Consider the following 26,776-nt stretch of genomic DNA (forward strand, 5'->3'; position numbering starts at 1 on the left):
AGTTTTCATGTTTGAGTCCTTTTATACATGTTCATAATTTACATATTCAAGTTTGGAACCCACTGGGAAATAACTCGAAATTCTTTATCATGGAATCTGTGAGTAAGATGATCATTTTATCTTTTCTAAGGGGTTTCTCTTTCTGCTGAGATGATAAAAACCATACCTGTATTCCAAATGTCATCCGTAAACCAGATCGTCATATTGTCTTATCGGTGATTTTTTTTTGCGTGTACCTGCCTGTGTATCATTGGTCATACCTTTCATACTGAACTCCTAATTGATGTCAGAGTGGCTTAGCAACATCCTGAAAATATTGGGGTGGCCTTCTGTTTCAGTAACAAAGACTGTTGTTGAGAACTGTCCCTATTCTTCTGAGAAATAGTGGCCCTGGCGACTTTTAAGTGCATCTGAGGAGGCAGAAAGGCTTGGTTTAACATCTCACCTGAATGACAGCATGTTTAACCATATTGTGTTACTTTGGAAAATGCCTTAAGTTTGATGTTTATGTCGCTGGAATGTGTATGAATCCATGACATCATCGTCAGGGATGCAGGACAGGGAGCATCTGAGCAGCAGGAGAGTCAGGTATTAGCCATTTCTCACGAATGAGGCTTGTGGACCAAGCGGGCTGAGAGATAAATGGGATGGGGCTGGGGCTGGGGGTAATGTAACTGGGAATGCAATAAATAGATGAAGGTGGGGTGAAAGTGATAGGTCAGAGAGGAGGGCAGATAGGCGGGATGGAAGATGAATAGGTAGGACCATTCAAAAAGGCAGTGCTGAGTTGGGAGGCTGGGACTGGAATAAGGTGGGGCTAGGGGAAATGAGGAAACTCATGAAATTCACATTGATCCCATGTGGCTGAAGTGTCCCAAGATGGAAGATGAGACGTTGTTCCTCCAGGCGTCAGGTGATTAGGGTTTGGTGATGGAGGAGGCACAGGACCTGCATATCCTTGACAGAATGGGAGGGGAAGTTAAAGTGTTCAGCTACAGGGCGGTGTGATTGCTTCATGAGGGTGTCCCAGAGATGTACTCTGAAATGATTTGCAGATTGGTGTCCTGTCTCCCCAATATAGAGGAGACCACATCGGGTGCAACTGAAGCAGTAGATGACGTGTGTGGAAGTACAGGTAAATTTCTGTCAGATGTGAAAGGATTGTTTGGGGCCTTGGACCGATGTGAGGGGGAGGTGTAGGCAAGGTTTGCACTTCCTGCAGTGAATGGGGAAGTTGCCAAGAGGGGAGTGCAGGTTACTCGGGGATATGGACCTGACAAGGGAGTTGCGGAGGGAATGGTGTCTCCAAAATGCAGATAGGGGTGGGGAGGGAAATATATCTCTGCTGGTGAGGTCTGTTTGTCGGTGGCAGAAATAGCAGAATATGATGCAGTGTATTGGAGACTGGTGGGGTGGACTGTGTGGACCAGTGAGGTTCTCTCCTTGTTGTTGTTGGAGGGGTTAGGTTCGAGGGTGGAGGTGTAGGAAGTGGATAATATGTGTTGGATGGCATCGTTGATCACGTGGGAGGGGAAATTGCAGTCTTTGAAGAAGGAGGCCATCTGGGATGGTCTATGGTGGAATTGGTCCTCCTGTGAGCAGGTGCAGTGGAGACAGGGGAATTGGGAATAAGGGATAGCATTTTTACAGGAGCCAAAGTGGGAGGAGGTGTAGTCCAGGTAGCTTTGGAAGTCAATGGGTTTGTAGTGGCTCTCTGTGTTCCGGTCACCAGATATGGAGATGGTGAAGACCAGCAAGGGGAGTGAGGTGTCTGAGATGGTCAAGGTGAACTTGAGGCCAGGGTGGAAGGTGATGTTGAAGTTGATGAACTGTTCAAACTCTTCAATAGACCAAGCTGGTCCTGTAGATTCTTACATTTAAAGAGAATGGTGGCTACAACTATCAACATTTCAGCAGTCTATATAGTGTTGTGAGCTTCCATGTCCACACAATACATTACTCAGCTCTCAGCAATTATAATTGCAAAATCAAGACGTGATGGCATTACCGAAGGGCAATCTGCAGATTTAAAATTATCCTGCCAACTTGAACAATGCAAAAATTGAATGTGGTCAAATCAGAGCATGTAAATTATGTGTAAATTCATCTTTTTTGTAACTGCCTGCCATCCACTTTCCCCTTATTCCCACTTCTGGTTTGTGATTTTTCCAAGCAACAGGTGGGAAGGGAAAGTGAAGCATAGTGTAAGATGTTACAATTGAAGCATTAAGTTTTGCATCTGTAAGCTTCTTTTTGAATTTTGCAGTCTCTACCCTTTTGGACATGATAGTGATCTGTGTTACTGCACCTGCTAAGATTGACAAGATCCAAATTTGTGTTCCTTTCACACACTGTGCCAGTTTGAATGTATCTGTAGTCTTTGGTGAACCTTTATTAAAGCATTGTGCAATGAATGCAACAAGCAATCAAACAGTTTTCCACCATTAATTATTAAAATGAAGTGCAACTTCAGGCAGCAAAGTAAAGCTATCTCTCGCCATGTCTGCATGTTATTTGATTAATAGATGATCAAATCTTAATCTATATCATAGTATTGTGCAAAAATTAGGACACTTAAGAGCCAGAAAATTGCAACATGCACTGATTCTACAATATACAGAGATCATTCTCAATTCCAACTAGTCTATTCTTGTTATGAGAGTTGAGTTTTACATTTTGAGAAATGTTGAAAAACATTTAAAATCAGACAGACAATTATATTTTTATGTCCTAATGCTGGACTCTATTCTTGATGATAACAAATAATCGGCAAAATATCTTATCTCAGACAGTCAGGATGGTGTTATCTCTGCAATATTCAACATTTGTTGCAAATATGCCTTAAACTGTCTTCATTTGAGAAAAAAAATTCTAACCACCTAATTTATAAATATCAAAATTGCATCAAGGACGTTATGAACAAGAGTAAGGAAGTCTTACTGCAATTGTACAAGGTGCTAGTGAGACCACATCTGAAGCACTTTGAGCAATTTTGGCTCCCTTATTTAAGAAAAGATATTATTTCATTGGAGACAGTTCATAGAAGGTTCACTAAGATTATTCCAATATGGAGCTATTGTTTTACGAGCAAATAATAAACAGATTGGGACTCTACATACTAGAGATTAGAGAAATGAGAGAAAACCTCATTGAGACATATAGGATTCTTAAGGGGCTTGACAGGATCGATATTGAGAGGATGTTTGTCTTCATCAGAGAATCTAAGACCAGAGGGCATAGTCTTAGAATAAAGGAATGCCAAAATAAGACTGCCGTGAGGAGAGAATTTCTTCTTTCCAAAGAATGGGAGCCTTTGGAACTCCATGTCACAGAGAGCTTGCATATAATTGAGGCTGAAGTAGATAGATTCTCATTCAGCTGGGGAATCAAAGATCAATGGAAAATGGCAGGAAAGTGAACATTGAGGAGAGTCATCTACGATCCTATTGAATGGTGGAGCAGTCTCGAGGAGTTGAATGCCCAATCCTGTTCCTATTTCTTGTTATCTTATCAGAAGACTACTAGATATCATAGCAGAATTAGGCCATTTAACCCACTGAGTCTGCTCCACCATTAAATCATGACTGATATGTTTCACAACTCCATTCTCCTGCTTTGTCCTCATAATCCTTGATCTCCTTATTAATTAGGAGCCTCTGTCTTAAATATACTCAATGACTTGGACTTCAAAGACTTCTGAGGTAATGAATTAGACAGAGTAATCTCCCTCTGGCTAAAGAAATTCCTTCTTACATCAGTTCTAAAGGTTCATCCCTTCATTCTGAAGCTGTGCCTCTGGGTGCTTGTTTCTCCTACTAGTGGAAGTATCTTCTCCATGTCCACTCTATCAAGGTTTCTCAGTATTATGTAGATTTAGACAAGATATCTCGTTTTAAACTTGCATCAATACACGGCTAGAGTTCTCAACTGCTCCTCAAATGACAAGGCCTTTCTTCCCAGGATCACTCTTGTAAACATTTTCTTGACTCCCTCTTCACTCCAGCATATCCTTCCTTATATACAGGTCCTAAAGCTGCTCACAGTACTCCAAACATGGTCTGATCAGAGATTTATACAGCTTCAGCAAAACATCTCCACTCTTGTGTTCCAGCCCTCTTAAAATGAGCACTAACATTGCATTTGTCTTTCTGCCAACCGAATCTGCTTGTTAACCTTAGGGGAATCCTAAGATAGGACTCCTAAATTCCTTTATGCTTTGGATTTCTGAAGCCTTTCCAAGTTTAGAAAATAGTCTATGCCTCTTTTCTTCGTCACACATATTAATCAACCTCCATGCATATGATGCACCAATTGGCTTTACTCTACAGGAGTTGGTTAGTTCACTTGACTGGATGGCTGGTTTACAATACAGAGTAACACAGACAGTGTGAATTCAATTCCTGGGCCAGCTGAGGTTACCACAAAAGACTCTCTTTCTCAACCTCTCTCTCTACCTGAGGTATGAGTGACCCTCAGCTTAAGCCAGCATCAGTTGTCTCTCTCTAATGAGGGAACAGCCCTACATCTGGAAGGACTATGGAAGAATTTATTCTTCATTGTAAATCTCTCCACGTTCCTACGAATATTATCGCTGGGCATGGCCACCAAATTATGACATCATTGAATCGGCTTGTCTGACAAGATTAAATCTCCCAGACAGAGGATTTCATCAGCAAAAGGAAAATGTTTTCTTGACTCAGCGCGGCTTTAATTCCTCAGTGTAATTTTATACACTCCTCCACTGAGAAATTCCAAAACTACCCAACAGGCCATGACTCACTATTAAAACTCCTTTGTTCACCTTTTCCCTTGCGGTCACTCATGTTGTACATTCTGATGCTGTGAACTGATAATCAGCTCTCTGCTCCCCCTGTTGGTCCAATATTAAATCTTTAGCCAGCACAAAAATATGTCCAATTCCATGTGGCAGGATACTCAGCACAAAAATGAAGTCTAAGAAACTGTATATGTTTCAAATTAGTGGCACACAAATCATTTCAATCTGGATCTCAAGTCTTAATTTTTATAAAGACGATGTTCCTGATGTTTGTTTCAAAATAAAGTCATGGATTTGACTAATTTAGTGAGGGCAGGCCAGCAACACAATGGGGGCCCAGAAGTTTCAGGTGTTCCTTTTTCAGTGTCTTTTTCACTCAGCCAGGGCAGTCGTCTTTGTCTCGCATGTTTCCTGACAGAGCGGCCATTATGACTAGTGGTTGCAGTCTGTTCCCGTTTTTAAAGTGACCCTAAAATGTCACGATTTGGAGATGCCGGTGTTGGACTGGGGTGTACAAAGTTAAAAATCACACAACACCAGGTTATAGTCCAACAGGTTTAATTGGAAGCACACTAGCTTTCGGAGCGACGCTCCTTCATCAGGACTATCACCTGATGAAGGAGCATCGCTCCAAAAGCTAGTGTACTTCCAATTAAACCTGTTGGACTATAACCTGGTGTTGTGTGATTTTTAAAATGTCACAACAGCAACATTGTCCAAGTCACTGCTGGAACGAAACCTCAACTTGAGAGATGGAGGGACAAAGGCAGCACGTTCCTTTTCTGATGTGTCACTGAGTATTGTACCCAATCTGATACAAAAATCCTCATTCTGTCTTCCTTAACATTCTCCTAAACATCGCTCTTCACACCAAGAAAGTTTGCAGGCAAGAACAGAGGCACTTGCTCACATCGCCATCTGACAAGCCGCCACTGATACCAACCTTAGCTTGCAGCACTGTCACACTCATCCCACACTGGAAGTTTTCACCAACATTGTTGTTTCGTGCTCTCAATACATTCAACACCTCATTCTCCTAAGCCCCTTCTGTCTCTTTGCACAGGAGAAGAAACGTAGAACACCAGGCGGAGGCTGAGAGCTGGAGCCTGTTCCTCAGTCATCTCTAGCCTCACAGCTGTGAAGTAACCCCCATTATGGATAAGCAGTGATCGAACGTGCACAGCCATCACAGATGGAGAGTTAAGGAGTTACCAGCGACTGAATTAATCATCAGCAGTTACATGACAGACATCAAACATTCATTTAGCCATGATACCAACAGTGACCAAAATATGGTCAACATATCAGTATGTTGTTCTAATGTGTGTCTATCACCTCCTCAGTCCATTCAAGTATCCTTCAGGAGCTTGTTCTAAAGAATGGGAGGAAATCTCCTTACAAGAGGTCATGGCTCATAGACACACTTGACCAGTTGAAAGATCCATATATCAGATTGTCAAATGTTGGTGCACACTTCACAAGTGCTGTAGATGTGGGAGACATCTTCAGAGTGCACAGGAGTCTTAAAGCTTTGTTCATATAAACCGGGGTGGGGGAGGGAGGAGCACGGGGTTGGGGGGGGGGGGTCTTTTGGATACCACCAGTGGCCAATTTGGAGCAATAGCAGAATTTGTGTGAGGCCCTCTCAGCATTTGCAGACATTTTGTACAAGACTAGGGTGAACCTGAAGGAGTCTGTCACTAGTATGAGTATCTATAATATCTCAGACCTTCCCACAGGGTATATCAATCATTGGAAAGAGTGGTCGCCCTTGCGTGAGGTGTCAGACAGCTAAATACATCCTCACCTTTGCCAATCAGGATATTTTGAAGTCCAGCTCCTAGTTAGAGGGAATGAGCAGATGGACCATGAGAGGGAAGAGGAAGAAAAGACAACAAAAACAGAAATTCTTGGAGAAACTTGGCAGGTCCGGCTGCATCTGTGGAGAGAAAGCAGAGGTCATGTTTAAAACCAGTTCTGAAGAGGGGTCATCAGACCTGAAACTCTGCATTCCCTCCACAAATGCTGTCACATGTGCTGAGATTTCCCAACAATGTCTGCTTTTGTTTCTGACTTCCAGCACCCACAATTCTTTGGGTTTTTTTTGTGAGGAGTCAAGGCATGTGATGGAAGTTGAACCCCTCCACTATTGGTCACTTGATGGCCCTGTCAGATATGGTGAGCTGAGAGCACATCAGTAGACTGGATTATGGTGAACATCAACCCTGCCTCTTGCCACACTCGCCAGAACAAAGTTCAAGATGGGAAGCTCCATGGTCAACCTTCCTGCCCCTACTTTGGCCACCAAAGGTTCAGATTCAGTGTGTCAATAGCTCAACGGCTTCCAATTAACTGAGCAGTTCATTCGCACTGGTTGATGTTCATGCTAACGGGGCTGCAGATGCTGCTGCTGTTGCTGTTGCAGTGTAGCTAAGGCTAAAAGCCACAGAGGTCAGGCCAAAAGGCAGGAAACTACACTATGATGAGAGAGAGAGAGAGAGAGAGAGAGAGAGACCTCAGCTTCCTTGACAATCCCCTTTAAAAGCAACAAAATCTCAGAACACATCCACTGAAGTGAAACTTGACAACTTATCGTCAAAGGAACAGCTGCCAAATCGCAGAAAATTGAACCACTTCTTGCTTGTTGATCCACGCCAGATCTGCTGCATGTTTATCTTGTTGGAAGCCTGGGAAAAGACAGAATCCTGTGATGGAACTGTGCTAAATTGACATTTAATACTGAAATCCCAAACTCTGAGTGTAGCATGAGCTTGCCCCTTACCCTGTGCAGGGATGATAGTGCTCAGTTTAAGGGGCACCACCACCTTAGATGCTGGAAATGTCTATCTTTCTTTATTATTTTTTCTTCTACCCAGAGTGTTATCACACAGAGCTGAACATCTTCTCACTACCAACTCACTGTGACTTTTCGTTCGCTTTTTTAAAACTAGTAACCAATTCCAGTAAAACTAGCAAACTCACTGGACCAGGCCAGAAACTCTCAACAATTCAAGAAAGTAGCCTAGGCCCTAACTTTACTAGTTGTTTTAAGCAGATGTAGCGCAGATATTCCAGGAGGGATGCAGCTGGTCCATAACAGATTGGCGGGGTGGGGGGCAGGGGGGCAGTGTCTTTGTGGGATTTGTTCTATAGTTCCAAATTGGGATTAGGATTGTTGGACTCGAAGGCACCGAGTGGTTGATGTTAGTGTCTTTCGTTCCAGATGTTGTATTCAGTTGGTTTAAACAGTGCTCCTTCAGTCACCATGAGTTTTCTGGGGTTGGAAGAAGTGTTTTTGGGGGTTTTGCAACAGGTGGTTAAGGCCAAGCTACTTGAATTTGCTGACAACTTGGAGCTGGAGCTGCCTCCATCCATGAGGAAAGGAGAGATAAAACAGCATCAGAATTTTTGGAGATGGTTAAAATTCAATTAAAAATTAAGCAGCTTGAGTTAGAAACAAAAGACAAAGAAAGGACAATAGAAATGAAACCATTTGAATTACAGTTCAAGGCAGAGGAAAGAGAAAAAGCAAGAATCGCTTTAGTAGAACAAAATGAAAAAGAGAATGAGAGAGAGAAGAGAGAAAAAGAGAGAGGAAAGGAAGAGAGGGAGTTTGAACTTCAGAAATTGGCACTTAAGACAGAAGATCAAAGATCCACTTTCTCAAGTAATGAGAACTCGTGTGGAAGAGCAGAGAGTTAAAATGGCAAGATTAGCAGCTGCAGTGGCTGATGGTTATGAGTTGGTCCATAAATCAAAATTTGGCTTCCAAAATCAATTTCAATTCATGAGGGATAGAAACTGGGGAAAAGAGAAATCCTCACATGGAAAGGGAATGGTAAATCTCGGTGAAGATCATAAGGATAACTTACCACAGGGTAAAAAGGAACCCCATGAAGGGGAAAAAGAAGTTAAAAAGCTCCTATGTTTTTCCTACAATAAAGTAGGCCACATGAAATCACAGTGTTGGTGGGTTAGGAGAAGCACTGGGAAGCCAAATAAAGGAAAACAGGATAAGCCAGTGAATTCTGTTGGATTGGTAATGAAAAGCACAGTGGAGGCTAAAAACCTGCACCAGAACCTACAACCTGGTTGGAAGTTGGTTAAGGAGGAAGTGTCAGATCTTCTTAAACCATATACCTGCAAAGGTAAAGTTTACTTGCATAGGCCAGGAGCAGCAGGTAAAGAGGTTACAATAATAAGAGATACAGGATCCTCTCAATCTGTGATGTTGAAAGATGAGGAGATATGTACCTTTGAAGGACTATTGCTGGAAAAGGTGCTATTAACAGGAATTCACCGTGTGATAAGAAGCACTAAATTATGTAAGGTGAAGTTAGAGTGTCCAGTGAGGTAAAAACAATAACTGCAGATGCTGGAAAAAAAGTGTCCAGTGAAGAGTGGAGAAGAGCGGTAGTAGTACTGGAAAAACTCTCAGCTCCAGGAATACAACTTGCCCTTGTAAATGATATAGCTGGTTCACAGGTAGGAGTGCTGCCTACTATGGTTGAAATGCCAGTGGAAACTCAGCCAACTGAACTTTTGCAGGGACACATATCCTGGGATATTTCCTGATTGAGTGGTAACAAGATCACAAAGTCATCAGTTGAAACAGGGGAGATTAAAGAGTGCAGATTAGAAAATCGAAATGAAATTAGCAGAGACCTGTTTGATCAGCTGATTGACACAAACCAGAAGCAGATGGATGACAATGCAGACACCTTTAACTCAGATAAGTTAACTGAGTTGCAGCAGAAAGGTGAAGATTTAAAACAATTGAATCAAAAGGCTTACGTAGAAAAGAAATCCAAATGGATTCCTGAATGTTCTTGTCTTAAAAATGGACTCTTAATGAGGAAATCGAGACCATCACATATTCAGGCAGATGAGAAATGGGCAAAAATTCATCAAGTCATATTGCCAGTGGATTATACAAAGGTGGTATTGCAGGTAGCACATAAATTACCCCACAGGGGTAATTTAGGAGTGAGAAAAATTCAAGCTAAAATAGAAGAACATTTTTACTGGCTTGTACCACACAAGGATGTAGTTGTATTTTGCCAGACATGTCATACATGTCAGGTAATTGGAAAGCCACAGGCAGTGATAAAACCTGCACCTTTCATACCTATTCCTGCATTTGAGGAACCTTTCATCAGAGTCTTAATTGATTGCATAGGACCCCTACCTCAAACAAAAACTGGGAATCAGTATTTGTTAGCAATAATGGATGTGCCCACTAGATTTCCAGAGGCCTTTCCATTATGCAATATCACAACTAAAAGGATTGCAGAGGAATTACTCAAAATTTTCACTAGATACGGACTACCTACAGAGATACAATCAGATGAAGGGTCAAACTTCACATCAAAATTATTCAAGGAAGTTATGGATATATTAGGAATAAAACCATTCAAATCTACTGCATACCATCCAGAATCGCAAGGACCGTTAGAAAGGTGACATCAGACATTAAAGACCATGTTGAGGGCTTATAGTCAAACCTATCGGATGATTAGGATAAGAGAATTCCAGTTTGTTTTTTGCAATCAGAGATGCACCAAATGAATCAACCAAATTCCGTCCATTTGAATTAGTTTTTGGACATGAAGTGAGAGGACCAGTAAAATTGATTAAGGAAAAATTGGTGCGTCAGAATTCAGTGACCACATATTTGGACTACGTGTCAAATTTTCGGGAACGGTTAAATAGAGTGGGAGAGTTCACTAGACAGCACTCAAAAGTATTGCAGCATACAATGAAACAGGTAGCAGACAAGAAATCAAAAACTTGCAATTTTGTTATCCGGGATAAGGTGTTAGTGTTACATCCAGTGATAGATGAACCTTTAAAAGCAAGGTTTAGTGCACCTTGTCAAGTCAAAAGAAAATTAAATAAGGTGAACAAGATGAGAGGGACTCGAACAGAATGAAATCTGAGTGTGTCATGTGAATATGCTCAAAAGGTATTTTGACAGGGAAGGAAAGCCAAAGGAGGCTGTGTTACTGGTTACAACACAGAAAGAAGAACCACGTTCAGAGGATTCTGAATTGGACATTCCTCAAATTAAATTGGACAATGACGAAGTTGTCAAAAATTGGGATAAATTATTGAGCTACCTTCCAGAGGAAAATTGAAATGACCTGAAAGAGTTATTACCATCATATGGGGGGAATTGTGGAAATAAGCAAGGAAGTAGTCACCTAATTACCCATGATATAGATATGAGATGCTGTTCCGATTAATGTACTTATAGTCATAACCCTCTAAAGTTGATACAGCTTCAAAAGGAGATTGAACACATGCTCCAGGACGACATAATTGAATTAATTACAGTGACTGGAGCTCACCCATAGTCATGGTGCCAAAGCCAGATGGTACCCAACGGTTATGTGTAGACTATCGCAAAGTCAATGCAGTTACAAAGACTGATGCAATTCAATTCTGCATTTGGAAGACTGTGTTGAAAAGGTGGGACAGACAACTTATATTTCTAAGTTGGACTTGCTCAAAGGATACTGGCAAATACCTTTTTCAGAAAGAGCAAAGGCAGTTTCAACTTTCATAATGCCAAATGGACTGTATCAGTTTGGTACAAAAAAAAATGTGCCAGCCACATTTCAGAGACTAACTAATAATGTCATTTCTGGATTACCCAATTGTGTTATATATATTGGTGACCTGGTGGTTTTTAGTCACACATGGAAGGAACATTTGCAACATTTATCAGATTGTTCGATCGACTTCTAAGGCAGGCTTGGTGATAAACCTGGTTAAAAGTGAATTTATCAAAACCCAAGTCACCTTCTTGGGCCATGTTATTGGACATGGAGACATGGAATGCAAAAACAAAGGTAATTGAGGAGTTTCCTACACCATCGACAAAAAGAGCAGTATTACGATTCCTGAGATCAAGTGGATTTTATCTAAAATTTGTACTAAATGTTAGTAGTGTGTCTGCTCCACTCACTGCATTGGTAAAGACAGGCAAGAAATTTCAGTGGACAGTGAACTATCAGAATGCATTTGACAGCCTAAAAACTGTGTTAACTATACCCCCAGTATTAACCACATCCACTTATGCAAAGCCATTCAAGGTAGCAATCTATGCAAGTGATGTTGGTGTTGGTGCGGTGCTCTTGCAAAAGGACGACAAGATGATTGAAAGACCTGTCAGGTATTTCTCCAGGAAAATGAACATTCATCAACAGAAATATTTGACAATTGAGAAGGAGACTTTGAGCTTAGTGTTGGCGTTACGATATTTCAATATTTATGTTATCAGTAATGTATCTGAGACAATCATATACACTGATCATAACACATTGAAGTTTGTGGAGAAATTTAAGCACAAAAAGTGCCAGACTGGTTAGGTGCTGCTTGTTGTTATAGCCATTCAACTTGGAAATTGTGCATGTGGCAGGATGAGAAAACGTGATTGCTGATACAGTGTGGAGACTTGAATGTGAAACTGAGACGTTCGGTGGCAGGAGTAAAACAGAGTGAAACAAAATGTAGTAGTACATGTTTGCATGATTATTGTCAATGTACTGTATATGTGTGTTGTAGAGATTTCACAGTTTCAGATTAAGGGGTTTTAAAATGAAGCCATATTTGGATATTGATGGTTCATTTTTCTTGAGGTAGGAGGCCAGGAGGGCTGGTCAAACCACTTAGTTTTAAACAAAGCAGCATTTATATACAAGATTACCGAATGAAACACAAAAGAGGACAGAATACTGAATAACTTAACCCAACAGATTATCCCAATTTAATGATGCTGTTCTCAATATTTGCAACAGTCCCCATAAATACCGATTGGCACAAAAGGTAAATTCAGACATTGGTCTTACAGGAGAGATGTCAGAGAAAGAGGTGGCAGCATGGAACATCTATTTCCATGTTTCTGTTCCTTAGCCTCAAAACTCTGCTGCGCTTAAACCAAATCAAACCAGAGAAAAGCTGAGATGGGAGAACTGACTACACCCTTGCATTGTACAAGTTTTTTTTAACTTTAAAGCCTTTTGCCTGAGGTAGTATGGGTTAGCTATAATCAAATTAGCCCTAAAACCCATCCAAGCCAGACTTTTCAGAATCACTGCTTTTATGACCTCTGAAAAAAAAGCCAAGGATTATATAACCTTGTTAAATGAGCAGCATTGTCACACTGACCAGTAAAACATCTGTGTAGCCAATAGAATTTACATGTCAAGCCCATTAAGAGCGACGTAAACTATTAAATGAGAGCAGGATGTAGGAAGAGAGGGAAGAGGTTAAATTGGAATGGAGTTGGAGGGGAAAATAAAGCACTGTATCCCCCATGGTGCCCACCTTTCTCTAAAGCCATCAAGACCATTGGAAACTGCATGCTCCTTCTCCAAAGACACCTTGTGCATGTATGTAACTGTGGAAGAGGGACAGACCGTAGACAGAGATGACCCCCTCCACAGCCTGCTGCTACCCTGGCCAGGCCGTCGGGGTGATCCTCCGATCTGTCTACACCCCTCCGCACCAGGTGCCCAAACATTAGGAGTGTGGAGCTGAAGTGCAATCAAAAATACAACAGAAGATTTCTATAATAATGAGTGTCTGTCTTTTGAAGTACCACCCACACAGGAGTGCAGTGTCTCAGATCTCCCTGAAGTTGATTCCTGTCTCTGGTGTAGTTGCTGATGAAACACCAGTTGGGTTTATTGTCAGCAGAAGTTTATTGTTTGAGTTAATTATTATGGTTTAACGTGCTGACAATAAGGAAGTAGACCATTGTAAGCAGACTTCCTGCAACAGTGAGGATTCATCCCCCATTTTATCACAAGGCAGCATTTGACAAAATTAGTACGTCACTACAATTCATCGAGAATAACTCCTAATCTTCAAGTTAAATTAAGCATTCCTCTGTTCTTAAAATTTATGCTTGACTTTGTCAGATATCAATCAACAGTTTGAACCATCACATCCACTTAATTAAGCATGAATTGAAAATTACCTTTTCATACCTTAATTCTGGTTCTGGTTTGTTGGAGCAAGGCATTTGTATTCTGTTCATTAAATTTCTTTCTTAACATTTGCTGGAAAAAAATTGTGCTGTGCACAAAGAATGGCCTGACAACACCCAGTGAGTGCCATGGGACACTTAGACCTTGTTTGGATGACCCTAACCAACAAGATTTAGTGGTTAAAAAGAGGGTTGACAGAGACGAAAATTGAGTGAACAAGGTCAAATTAGACAGAGAAAGCAAAGTTCAAAATGGGGTAGAAAAGATCAGATGAAGAGGAAAAAGAGAAAGCAGGCAGAAAGGAAAAGTAAGAAATCATTTAAAACTTTAAGATTGAAATTTAAAGTATTTGTAATAGCAAATTAATGTCAACAGAACTGAGACTCCATTGTTTTAATTGTTCCCTTTCTGAACCAGGGAGACTGAGCAACATTTCAGAAACTTACTAGGTGCTCCTAAGGTGTACTGATCATATCCCTACTTCTCAGCCAGGAGATACGGTTTCAAATACTATCTGGGCTCTCTGTCTCTGCCTCTGATCTGTACTTTAATATAAGCTGTTGTGGTATGATGGCAGTGTCCCTGTCTCTCAGTCAGGAGGTGTGGGTTCTAAATCCTATTTGCTCTCTGTCTCTCTCTGTCTCTCTGTCTCTCTCTCTCTCTCTCAATCTCTCTCCCTGTCTTTGGTCAATAGATTAATATGTGGTACAGTGGATAAAATGTGCTGGAAATCACAGCATGCATGGCAAGAGAGCAAGCTTATGTTTCAAGTCTAGATTACTCTTCATCAGAGCTGAACCTTCATATCAGCTCTGTACCCAGAGCCCTGGGTGCAAGTTCCACCTGCTTGCAAGGTGTGTAATAATAGCTCCAGACACATTAATTCAAAAATATCTGTCTCCTACCAGTCCAAAAGTTCGGCAACCAATTTAATTGGCAAGTAATTATCAATTGCAGTGTCCCACGAATTAATCATCCTGTGGTTTGACACAACTAGAGATTAACATTTAATTCCAGTGCATACGAATGGGTCAGAAATCTGACATCTTCCACAAATAAGAACATCCTGACTCAATGAGATTGTGGAATTTACCAATCCATTGAAATCTCTCAGAATAATGCCCCAGAATGTATGTATAAAAGTTGACAGCAGGTTGAGTGATGTTTATCACCATTACTGATTAAAATCACACCAGTAACTGCAATAATTTCACAAAACCCATGTGGTATTTGAATTGCTTAATCTGCACGACATAGAGTGAAGGATGCATATCATCCAGTAACTTGTGGTTATTTACAGTTCGTGGGGCATCTATTCCTCACCACATGCTATTGAAATTTTAACAACTAAAAGTGATGAACATGATTAAATCTGCTGTTATTTTGATACATTCTGTAGCAGTATTTCTTATTCTGTTGGTTTCAATAGCTTGGTAAAAATCAGTCATCTCAATGAGACAGGATGCTCTTATCTGTGGAAGATGTCAATAGTCTGTGACAGTGTTTGAATCATCCACATTGATTGGAATTTAATTGTAATTTCCATACTGTCAAATCAGAAACCTTAAAAATCTTAATTTATGGGATATAGGTGTTGCTGGCCGGGCCAATATTCATTACCCATCCCTAACTGTCTATGAAAAGGTGAGAGTGAGCTGCCGACTTGAGCTGTCACCTTTCTTGTGGTTTAAAGGCACCCCCATTGCTGTAAGACAGGGCATTCTAGGATTTTGATGCAAGGACACAGGAACATCAATATAGATCCACTCAGCAGGAAATTTGTGCTGGTGTTTTCATGTATCTGCTGTCCTTGTTCTTCTGAGAGTCATAGAGATGGACAGCATGGAAACAGACCCTCTGGTTCAACTCATCCATGATATCCCAACTCAATCTAGTCCCACCTGCCAGCACTCAGCCCATATCCCTCTAAACCTTTCCTATTCATATACCCATCCAGATACCACTTCCTCTGGCAGCTCATTCCATACTCTGTGTGAAAAAGTTTCCCCTTAGGTCTCTTTTATATCTTTCCCCTCTCACCCTAAACCTATGCCCATAGTTCTGTACTCCCTCACTCCATGAAAAAGACCTTGTCTATTTACCCTATTCATGCACCTCATGATTTTATAAACCTCTATAAGGTCACCCCTCAGCCTCTGATGCTCCAAGGAAAACAGGCCCAATCTATTCAACCTCTCTCTATAGCTCAAATCTTCCAAGCCTGGCAACATCCTTGTAAATCTTTTCTGAACCCTTTCAAATTTCGCAACATCTTTACAATAGGAAGGAGACCAGAATTGCATGCAATATTCCAACAGTGGCTTCACCAATGTCCTGTATAGCCACAACATGACCTCCCAACTCCTGTACTCAATACTCTGACTAATAAAGGAAAGCATACCAAACGCCTTCTTCACTATCCTATCTACCTGCAACTCTATTTTCAAGGAGCTATGAAACTGCACTCCCTAGGATCTTGCCATTAAGTGTGTATGTCCTGCTAATATTTGCTTTCCCAAAATGTACCACCTTCCATTTGTCTAAATTAAACTCCATCTGCCACTCTTCAGCCCATTGGCTCATCTGATCAAGATCCCATTGTAATCTTAGGTAACCTTCTTCACTGTCCACTACACCTCCAATAGTGGTACCATCTGCAAACCTACTAAATATTACTCTTAAGCTCACATCCAAATCATTTAAATAAATGACAAAAAGCAGTGGACCCAGCACCGATCCTTGTGACACTCCACTGGTCACAGGCCTTCAGTCTGAAAAACAACCCTCCACCACCACTCGCTGTCTTCTACCTTCGATTCAGTTCTGTATCCAAATGGCTAGTTCTCCCTATATTCCACGAGATCTAATCTTGCTAACCAATCTCCCATGGGGAACCTTGTTGAACGCCTTACTGACGTCCATATAGATCATGTCCTCTGATCTACCCTCAACAATCCCCTTTGTTACTTCTTCAAAAAACTCAATCAATTTTGTGAGATATGGTTTCCCACGCACAAAGCCATGTTGACTATCCCTAATCAATCCTTGCCTTTCCAAATACATGTCTGTCTTGTCCCTCAGGATTCCCTCCAACAACTTGCCCACCACTGACATCAGGCTCACTGTTCTATAGTTCCCTGGTTTATCTTTACTACCTTTCTTAAATAGTGACACCACATTAGCCAACCTCCAGTCTTCCGGCACCTTACCTGTGACTATCGATGATATAAACATCTCTGCAAGAGGCCCAGCAAACACTTCCCGAGCTTTCCACAGAGTTCTAGGGTACACCTAATCAAGTCCTCAGGATTTATCTGATTTTATGCATTTCATGACAATCAGCATTTCCTCCTCTGTAATATGGACATTTTTCAAGATGTCACCATCTATTTCCCTACATTCTATATGTTCCATGTCGTTTTCCACAGTAAACACTGATGCAAAATACTTGTTTAGTACCTCCCCCATCTCCTGCGGCTCCACACAAAGGTTGCTTTGCTGATCTTTGAGGGGCCCTATTCTCTCCCTGGTTACTCTTTTGTCCTTAATATATTTGTAAAAACCCTTTGCATTTTTCTTAACTCGATTTGCCAAAGCTATCTCATGTTCCCTTTTTGCCCTCCTGATTTTCCTCTCAAGCATACTCCGACTTCCTTTATACTCTTCTAAGGATTCACTTGATCTATCCTGTCTATACCTGACATATGCTTTCTAGTTTTCTTAACCAAGCCGTCAATTTCTTTAGTCATCCAGCAATCTCTAAACCTGCCAGCCTTTCCTTTCACCCTAACAGGAATATACTGTCTCTGCACTCTTGTTATCTCATTTCTGAAGGTTTCCCATTTTCTAGCCGTCCCCAGTCAACTTTTGAAAGTTCTTACCTAATACCATTGAAATCGACCTTTCCTCAATTTAGAATTTCAATTTTTAGATCTGGTCTATCTTTATGCATCACTATTTTAAAACTAATGGAATTATGATCGCTGGCCCTGAAGTGCACCCCCACTGACACCTCAGGCACCTGCCCTGCCTTATTTCCCAAGAGTAGGCCAAGTTTTGCACCTTCTCTAGTTGTTACATACACATACTGAATCCAAAAATTTTCTTGTATATGCTTAACAAATTCCTCTCCATCTAAACCTTTGACACTATGGCAGTTCCAGTCTACGTTTGGAAAGTTAAAATCCCCTCCCATGACCACTCTATTATTCTTACAAGTAACTGAGATTTCCTTCAAACTTCATTTCTCAATTTCCCTCTGACTATTGGGGCGTCTATAATACAATCCCAATAAGGTGATCATCCCTTCCTTATTTCTCAGTTCCACCCAAAGAGGTAGTATGGGCTGAAGTCAGAAATAGGAAAGGTGCAGTCACCTTGTTGGGTGTTTATTATAGGCCCCCCAATAGCAGCAGAGATGTGGAGAAACAGATTGGGAAACAGATTTTGGAAAGGTGCAGAAGCCACAGGGTCGTAGTCATGGGTGACTTCAACTTCCCAAATATTGATTGGAAGCTCTTTAGATCAAGTAGATTGGATGGGGCGGTGTTTGTGCAGTGTGTCCAGGAAGCTTTTCTAACGCAGTATGTAGATTGTCCAACCAGAGGGGAGGCCATATTGGATTTGGTACTCGGTAACGAACCGGGACAAGTGGTGGGCTTGTTAGTGGGTGAACATTTTGGTGATGGCGACCACAATTCTGTGACTTTCACCTTGGTTATGGAGAGAGATAGGTGCGCACAACAAGGAAGTTTTTACAATTGGGGGAAGGGAAATTACGATGCTGTAAGACAGGATTTGAGGAGCATACGTTGGGAGCATAGGCTGTCAGGGAAGGATGTGGTGGAAATGTGGGACTTTTTCAAGGAGCAGATACGACGTGTCCTTGATATGTATGTACCGATCAGGCAGGAAAGAAATGGTCGTGTGAGGGAGCCTTGGTTGACGAGGGAGGTTGAATGTCTAGTAAAGAGGAAGAAGGAGGCTTACATAAGGTTGAGGAAACAAGGTTCAGACAGAGCAGTGGCGGGATACAGGATAGCCAGAAGGGACCTGAAGAAAGGGATTAGGAGAGCTAAGAGAGGGCATGAAAAATCCCTGGCGGATAGGATCAAGGATAACCCCAAGGCATTCTATGCGTATGTGAGAAACCTGAGAATGACGAGAACGAGGGTAGGTCCGATCAAGGACAGTGGTGGGAGACTGTGTATTGAGTCGGAAGAGATAGGAGAGGTCTTGAACAAGTACTTCTCTTCAGTATTTACGAACGAGAGGGACCGTATTGTTGAAGAGGAGAGTGTGAAACGGACTGATAAGCTAGAAGAGATACCTGTTAGGAAGGAAGATGTGTTGGACATTTTGAACAACTTGAGGATAGACAAGTCCCCCGGGCCTGACGGGATATATCCTAGGATTATGTGGGAAGCAAGAGAGGAAATTGCAGTACCGTTGGCAATGATCTTCTCGTCTTCACTGGCAACTGGGGTGGTACCAGGGGACTGGAGAGTAGCGAATGTTGTGCCCCTGTTCAAAAAAGGGAATAGGGATAACCCCGGGAATTACAGGCCAGTTAGTCTTACTTCTGTGGTAGGCAAAGTAATGGAAAGGGTACTGAGGGATAGGATTTACGAGTATCTGGAAAGACACTGCTTGATTAGGGACAGCCAGCACGGATTTGTGAAGGGTAGGTCTTGCCTTACAAGTCTTATTGAATTCTTCGAGGAGGTGACCAAGCATGTGGATGAGGGTAGAGCAGTGGATGTAGTGTACATGGATTTTAGTAAGGCATTTGATAAGGTTCCCCATGGTAGGCTTATGCGGAAAGTCAGGAGGCATGGGATAGAGGGAAATTTGGCCAATTGGATAGAAAACTGGCTAACCGGTCGAAGTCAGAGAGTGGTGGTAGATGGTAAATATTCAGCATGGAGTCCAGTTACAAGTGGAGTTCCGCAGGGATTAGTTCTGGGTCCTCTGCTGTTTGTAATTTTTATTAATGACTTAGATGAGGGAGTCGAAGGGTGGGTCAGTAAATTTGCAGATGATACAAAGATAGGTGGAGTTGTGGACAGTGAGGAGGGCTGTTGTCGGCTGCAGAGGGACTTAGATATGATGCAGAGCTGGGCTGAGGAGTGGCAGATGGAGTTCAACCCTGCCAAGTGTGAGGTTGTCCATTTTGGAAGAACAAATAAGAATGCGGAATACAGGGTTAATGGTAGGGTTCTTGGTCAGGTGGAGGAACAGAGGGATCTTGGGGTCTATGTACATAGATCTTTGAAGGTTGCCACTCAGGTGGATAGAGTTTGTAAGAAGGCCTATGGAGTATTATCGTTCATTAGCAGAGGGATTGAATTCAAGAGTCGTGAGGTGATGTTGCAGCTGTACAGGACTTTGGTTAGGCCACATTTGGAGTACTGTGTGCAGTTCTGGTCGCCTCACTTTAGGAAAGATGTGGAAGCTTTGGAGAGGGTGCAGAGAAGATTTACCAGGATGTTGCCTGGAATGGAGAGTAGGTCGTACGAGGATAGGTTGAGAGTTCTCGGCCTTTTCTCGTTGGAACGGCGAAGGATGAGGGGTGACTTGATAGAGGTTTATAAGATGATCAGAGGAATAGATAGAGTAGACAGTCAGAAACTTTTTCCCCGGGTACAACAGAGTGTTACAAGGGGACATAAATTTAAGGTGAAGGGTGGAAGGTATAGGGGAGATGTCAGGGGTGGGTTCTTTACCCAGAGATTGGTGGGGGCATGGAATGCGCTGCCCGAGGGAGTGGTAGAGTCAGATTCATTGGCGACCTTTAAGTGGCATTTGGATAGGTACATGGATGGGTGCTTAATCTAGGATAGAAGTTCGGCACAACATCGTGGGCCGAAGGGCCTGTTCTGTGCTGTATTGTTCTATGTTCTATGTTCTATGTTCTAAATAACTTGTCTGGATGTATCTCCAGGAATATCCTCCCTCAGTTCAGCTGTAATGCTACCCTTATCAAAAATACCACTTCCCCAGCTCTCTTGCCTCCCTTACTATCCTTCCTGTAGCATTTGTATCCTGGAACATTGAGCTGCCAGTCCTGTCCATCCCTGAGCCATGTTTCTGTAATTGCTATGATATCCAATTCCCATGTTCTTAACCATGCCCTGAGTTCTTCTGCCTTCCCTGTTCGACCTCTTGCATTGAAATAAATGCAGTTTCATTTATCACTCCTACCTTGTTCTCTGCTTTGTCCCTGCATGCCTGTTTGGGTCTCTCCTTTTCTCAACTGTACCAGTCTCAGATGATTTCTTTCCTCATTATCTCCCTGCGTCCCACCTCCCCCCACCCTTACTAGTTTAAATCCTCCCAAGCAGCTCTAGCAAATCTCCCTGCCAGTATATTAGTTCCCTTCCAATTCAGATGCAATCCATCCTTCTTGTATAGGTTACTTCTACCCCAGAAGAGAGTCCAATGATCCAAAAATGTGAAACCTTCTCCCATACACAAGCACGTCAGCCATGCATTAATCTGCTCTATTCTCCTATTCCTACCCTCACTAGCTCACAGCTTGGGGAGTAATCCAGATATTACTACTCTCGAGGACCTCCTTTTTAAATTTCTGCCTAACGCTCTGTAATCTCCCTTCAGAATCTCAACCTTTTCCCTTTCTATGTTGTTTATTCCAATGTGTACAATGACCTTCAGCAGGTCCCTCTCCACCTTGAGAACATTCTGCATCCTCTCTGAGACATCTTTGATCCTCCTGAGACAACCAGGAGGCAACACACAATTCTGGTGTTTTGTTGCTGGCCACAGAAATGTCTGTCTGTGCCTCGGGCTAGACAGTCCTCTAACACAATCAATGTCTTGGAACCCAACATACCCCTCATTGCATCAGAGCCAGTCTCAATATCAGAAACTTGGCTACCTGTGCTACATTCCCCTGAGAATCCATCACCCCCTACATTTTCCAAAAAAGCATACTCATTTGAAATGGGGATAGCCACAGAAAAAGTCTGCACTACCTGCCTACCTCTTACTTTTCCTGGATTTAACTCATCTATGTGACTGTATCTGCAACTTTTATCCCTTCCTAATACTGCCATCCATCACACCTCCTTGATCTTGTAACTTCCTCATTGCCTCTAACTGTCACTCCAACCGTTCCATTTGATCTGATAGGATTCACAACCAACGGTGTTTATTGCAGATATAATCCTCAGCAATCGTAAACTCTCCCTAAACTCCCAAATCCGACTAGAAGAGCATATCACTGTACTGAAGGCCATTTTTGCTTCTTCCAATCTGCAGACCCAGAAAATAGCCCTGTCTTATGCCTCTACAAAAACTGTTCCAGGCTAACTTAATATTTAGGGCTTATATTTTTAAAGTAGGTAAAAACAATGACAGTAGATGCTGGAAACTAGATACTGGATTAGTGGTGCTAGAAGAGCACAGCAGTTCAGGCAGAATCCAAAGAGCAGCGAAATCGATGTTTGGGGCAAAAGCCATTATTTTTAAGTTTAATCTCAATAAAATATACAAATAAGAATGATCCCACTCTGTTCACTACTACAGCTAGACCCCAAGGCCACACTTAAAACTATTCGCTTATCTGTTTTTATGCTGTGACCTTTCCCAAACAGGTTTCTCCATGATCAGTTGTGAATTTCATTGTTTGTTAATTTTCCCAGATGCACTCTGGTGTCCAGTGATACATGAATTAAACAGCAAAGGCAGCAACTGCGCAGATTCACTTCTGTGTCAGGGAGCAGTGTGGTTTTCTTTCTCTCTCCCTCTCTCCTGCACGGACCTCAGCACCTGCTCTTTTGTCCCTTTTAAAACTGCTGTTGTTTAGACTTTTTTTCTCCAAAGTTCCAAAACAATGCAACAGCATATAATCCTGTAACTGCTGCTCCTGGAATTCGAGGAAATCACCTCCAATACCTGTGACAGCCAGAAATTTTTCCCATCCTCCATCTTGGATTACCCAGAATCCTTCTTACTTCTGACTCAAACATTTTCAGACTGTGACCCCATTTTGAGGCTGGAAAGTTAATGATCATTATGTGAGAACAGAGAGGAGGTTGGGAAAGAGGTGTTGGCGAGGAGGAGACCGTCCAGACTAAGGAGGGGTCCTGTATAAATGACGGTCCTGTCTATTTATGCCGTAGGAGTTCTTATAAGCTCCACACACTGTGCTTTACTGCCTTCAGACTTGTTACCCCAAAATATCAACTCACATGCACTCCTGATCCCCACTCTGTTCTGGGTGTTAGAAGTCCCAGTTTTGGAAAATTAAGTCAAAGGAGATTTTTTTACATGAATAACTAATATAACGTGCACAGAACTTGTCAAAACCTGAAAGAAATGCAAATTGTAACTGTTAAAATTGTCAAGGTGTATTGATACTTAATTTATAGCATTTCACTGCATTATCAGCAGCTTATTCAGTCTAGAAATCTGGACCAGAGATGTTCTTGCCAAACAGAGATAGGAAAAGGCTGGTCACACCAACATTCCTCCTAAACTGTGGGTTTGCAGCATTCCAGACCTTGGAGCCCAGGAGACAGACGACCTGTTCATGTGAAGTGATCGCATCCAGATGCCTTTGAAATGCTGCAACTGGACCTCCTCTGGCAGCACATTTCATACACGATCCACTCTCTGCGTGAAAGCGTTGTCCCTCAGGTCCCTTTGAAGTCTTTTCACTCTCAACTTAAACCTATGCCCCCTTGTTTTGGAATCAGTTACCCTGGGATTAAGATTTTGGCTATTCGCCCTATCTATGCCCCTCATATTGTTATAAACCTCTATAAGGTCACCCTTCAGCCACCAATGCTCCAGGGAAAAAAAAGCCTCAGCTTCTTCAGCCTCTCCATATAGCTCAAGCTCTCTAACGCTGACTGACTGATCAAGTTCAATTTCTGGTCAATGATAACCTTCAGGATGTTGCTAGTGAATGTCAAGAGGTAATAGACAGCTTCTCTCTTGGTTGAACTAGTGTGAAATGTATATTACTTGCCCGAACTCAAATACAGTCCAATTCTTGCTGGATATTGTAACAGACAGCACCTCCATCTCTGGAGTTTCTAATTCTACTGTATATTATGTAATTAAGACCATAAAACCATAAGACATAGGAGTGGAAGTAAGGCCATTCGGCCCATTGAGTCCACTCCGCCATTCAATCATGGCTGATGGGCATTTCAACTCCACTTACCCGCATTCTCCCCGTAGCCCTTAATTCCTTGTGACATCAAGAATCTATCAATCTCTGCCTTGAAGACATTTAGCGTCCCGGCCTCCACTGCACTCTGTGGCAATGAATTCCACAGGCCCATCACTCTCTGGCTGAAGAAATGTCTCCGCATTTCTGTTCTGAATTTACCCCCTCTAATTCTAAGGCTGTGTCCACAGGTCCTAGTCTCCTTGCCTAACGGAAACAATTTCCTAGCGTCCACCCTTTCCAAGCCATGTATTATCTTGTAAGTTTCTATTAGATCTCCCCTTAATCTTCTAAACTCAAATGAATACAATCCCAGGATCCTCAGCCGTTCCTCGTATGTTAGACCAACCATTCCAGGGATCATCCATGTGAATCTCCGCTGAACATGCTCCAGTGCCAGTATGTCCTTTCTGAGGTGTGGGGACTAAAACTGGACACAGTACTCCAGATGGGGCCTAACCAGAGCTTTATAAAGTCTCAGTAGCAAAACGGTGCTTTTATATTCAGTGAATTATCAGCGAATATCTCCACTTGTGACCTCGGAAGGGAAGAAACATTATCGCTGAAGATGGATAAGATTAGGACACTATTCTAAAGAACTCCTGTAGCGATATCCCAGGATTGAGATGGCTAACCTTCAAAACTCACAACCATTTTCCTTTGTGATTAGGCAATGGATGGTTTTCCCACTCCTTTCCATTGACTTCAAATTTTCCCAAGACTTCTTGATGCCGCATTTGGTTGAATTTTGTCTTAGTATTAAAGGCAATCACAATTACTTCAATTCTTGGAAAAGACATTACGCTCAATCTTCTTATTCAGTTGTGGGATGTGGGTGTCGCTGTCTGTCCAGCCTTTATTACCCGTTCCTAGATGCCTTTTAGATGGTGCTGGTGAGCAACATTCTTAAACCACTGCAGTTCACATTTTGTAGGCAGACCCACGATACCTTTAGAGAGGCAATTCCAGAATTTTGACCCAGCAACATTGAAGAAATGACAATATATTTCTAAGTCAGGATGATGAGTGACTTTGACATGAATTTGCAGATGGTAATGTTCCCACGTATCTGTTCCCCTTGTCGTAGATGGAAATGGTCATGGGTTTTGAAGGTGCTGTCTGAGGAGCTTTGGTGAATTTCTGCAGTGTATCTTGTACACAGTATACCCTGCTGCCACTGAGCGTCATGGTGATGGTGTGAGAGGATACTTGTGGATGGGATGCCAATAAACAGCTGTTTTATCCTGGATGGGGTCAAGTTTCTTTGGTGTTATTGGAGCTGTACCCATCCAGGAAAGTGAGGAGTATTCCATTACTCTTCTGACTTGTGTCTCGTAGCTGGTGGATAGACTTTGGGCAGTCAGGAAGTGAGTTACTCGCCACAGTATTCTTTGCCTCTAGCCTGCTCTTATAGTCACCATTTTTATATGGCAAGTCCAGCTGAGCTTATGATCAATGGTAGTCCCAAGAATTTTGATAGTAGAGGATTTAGTTATCATAACACTATTGAATGTCAAGGGGTGGTGGTTAGATTGTCCCTTATTGGAGATGGTCATTTCCTTGCATTTGTGTGCTATAGATGTTACTTGCCATTTGTCCCAAGGCTGGGTATTGTCCAGATATTTTTACATTTGAACATGGACTTCTTCAGAAACTGAGGAGTTGCTAATGGTGCTGAATATTGTATAATCATTGGTGAACATCCCCATTTCTGACCTTATGATGTAGGGAATGTCATAAATGAAGCAGCTGAAGATGGTTGGGCCTAGGACACTATCTTGAGGAACTCAAGCAGAGATGTTCCGGAGCTAGGATGACTGACTTCCTATAACTACAACCATCTTCCTTTGTGCCAGGTATGTGTCCAACCAGTAGAGAGTTTGCTGTCAGATACCCATTGATTGTAGTTTTACTAGAGCTCCTTGATTCCACTGTCAGTCAAATGCAGCCTTGATATCACCTCTGGAAGTAAGCTCTTTTCTCCATGTTTGAACCAAGGTCGTAATGAGGTCAAGAGCTGAGTGGCCATGACAGAACCCAAACTGGGCCTCACCAAGCAGGTGATTACTGAATTAGCACAGCTGGATAGCATTGCTGATGACACCTTCCTTCATTTTACTTATGATTGAAAGTAGATGGATGGGGCAGTAATTGGTCAAGTTGGACTTATTCTGCTGTTTAAGTACAGGACATATCTGACAATTTTTCACATTATTGGACAGATGCCAGTGTTGTAACTGTACTGGAAGGGCTTTGATAGGACAGCAGTAAGTTCTGGAGAACAAGTCTTTAGTACTGTGACAATATTGTCCTTGCGTTTTATCAGAGGGGTTGTAAAAACAGAAGTTCTGTTTTGTCTGCATTCAGCTACTTGAAAAAGCTTTTAAGTTTTTTTAAAAAGAAACGCTTGTATAATGAGAGGAGTGGCCAGTTCTCCCAGCTCAGATTTCCTCTGGGTTTGTTTTGGTTTTCGCAGTCTGGCTGTTCAGAGCTGCTGATCAGTTGTGAGCTGGGAATCCAAAGAAAGCAGTTCACTGGAAGAAGGTGTTCCATTCCATGCTGAATCTCTCTGACATCTTCCTCACCTGTAAAACCCTGTATTTGATTTTACCTTTTTTGCCAAAAGGTGTTTATGGAGATTGTTGCAGGAATTTGGAACAGCATCATTAAGCTGGGATAGTGTGTTGGGTTTCAGATAGGTTAAGCTATTCTGTGTTCTGTTCTCTTTTGTTTGTGTTTCATTTGGTACACTGTAAATAAATTCTGTTTTGTTTAAAACCAAGGGGTTTTGACCAGCTGCATCAC

This window comes from Chiloscyllium punctatum, chromosome 20 (genome assembly GCF_047496795.1).
Source record: "Chiloscyllium punctatum isolate Juve2018m chromosome 20, sChiPun1.3, whole genome shotgun sequence".
NCBI classification, from domain to species: domain Eukaryota; kingdom Metazoa; phylum Chordata; class Chondrichthyes; order Orectolobiformes; family Hemiscylliidae; genus Chiloscyllium; species Chiloscyllium punctatum.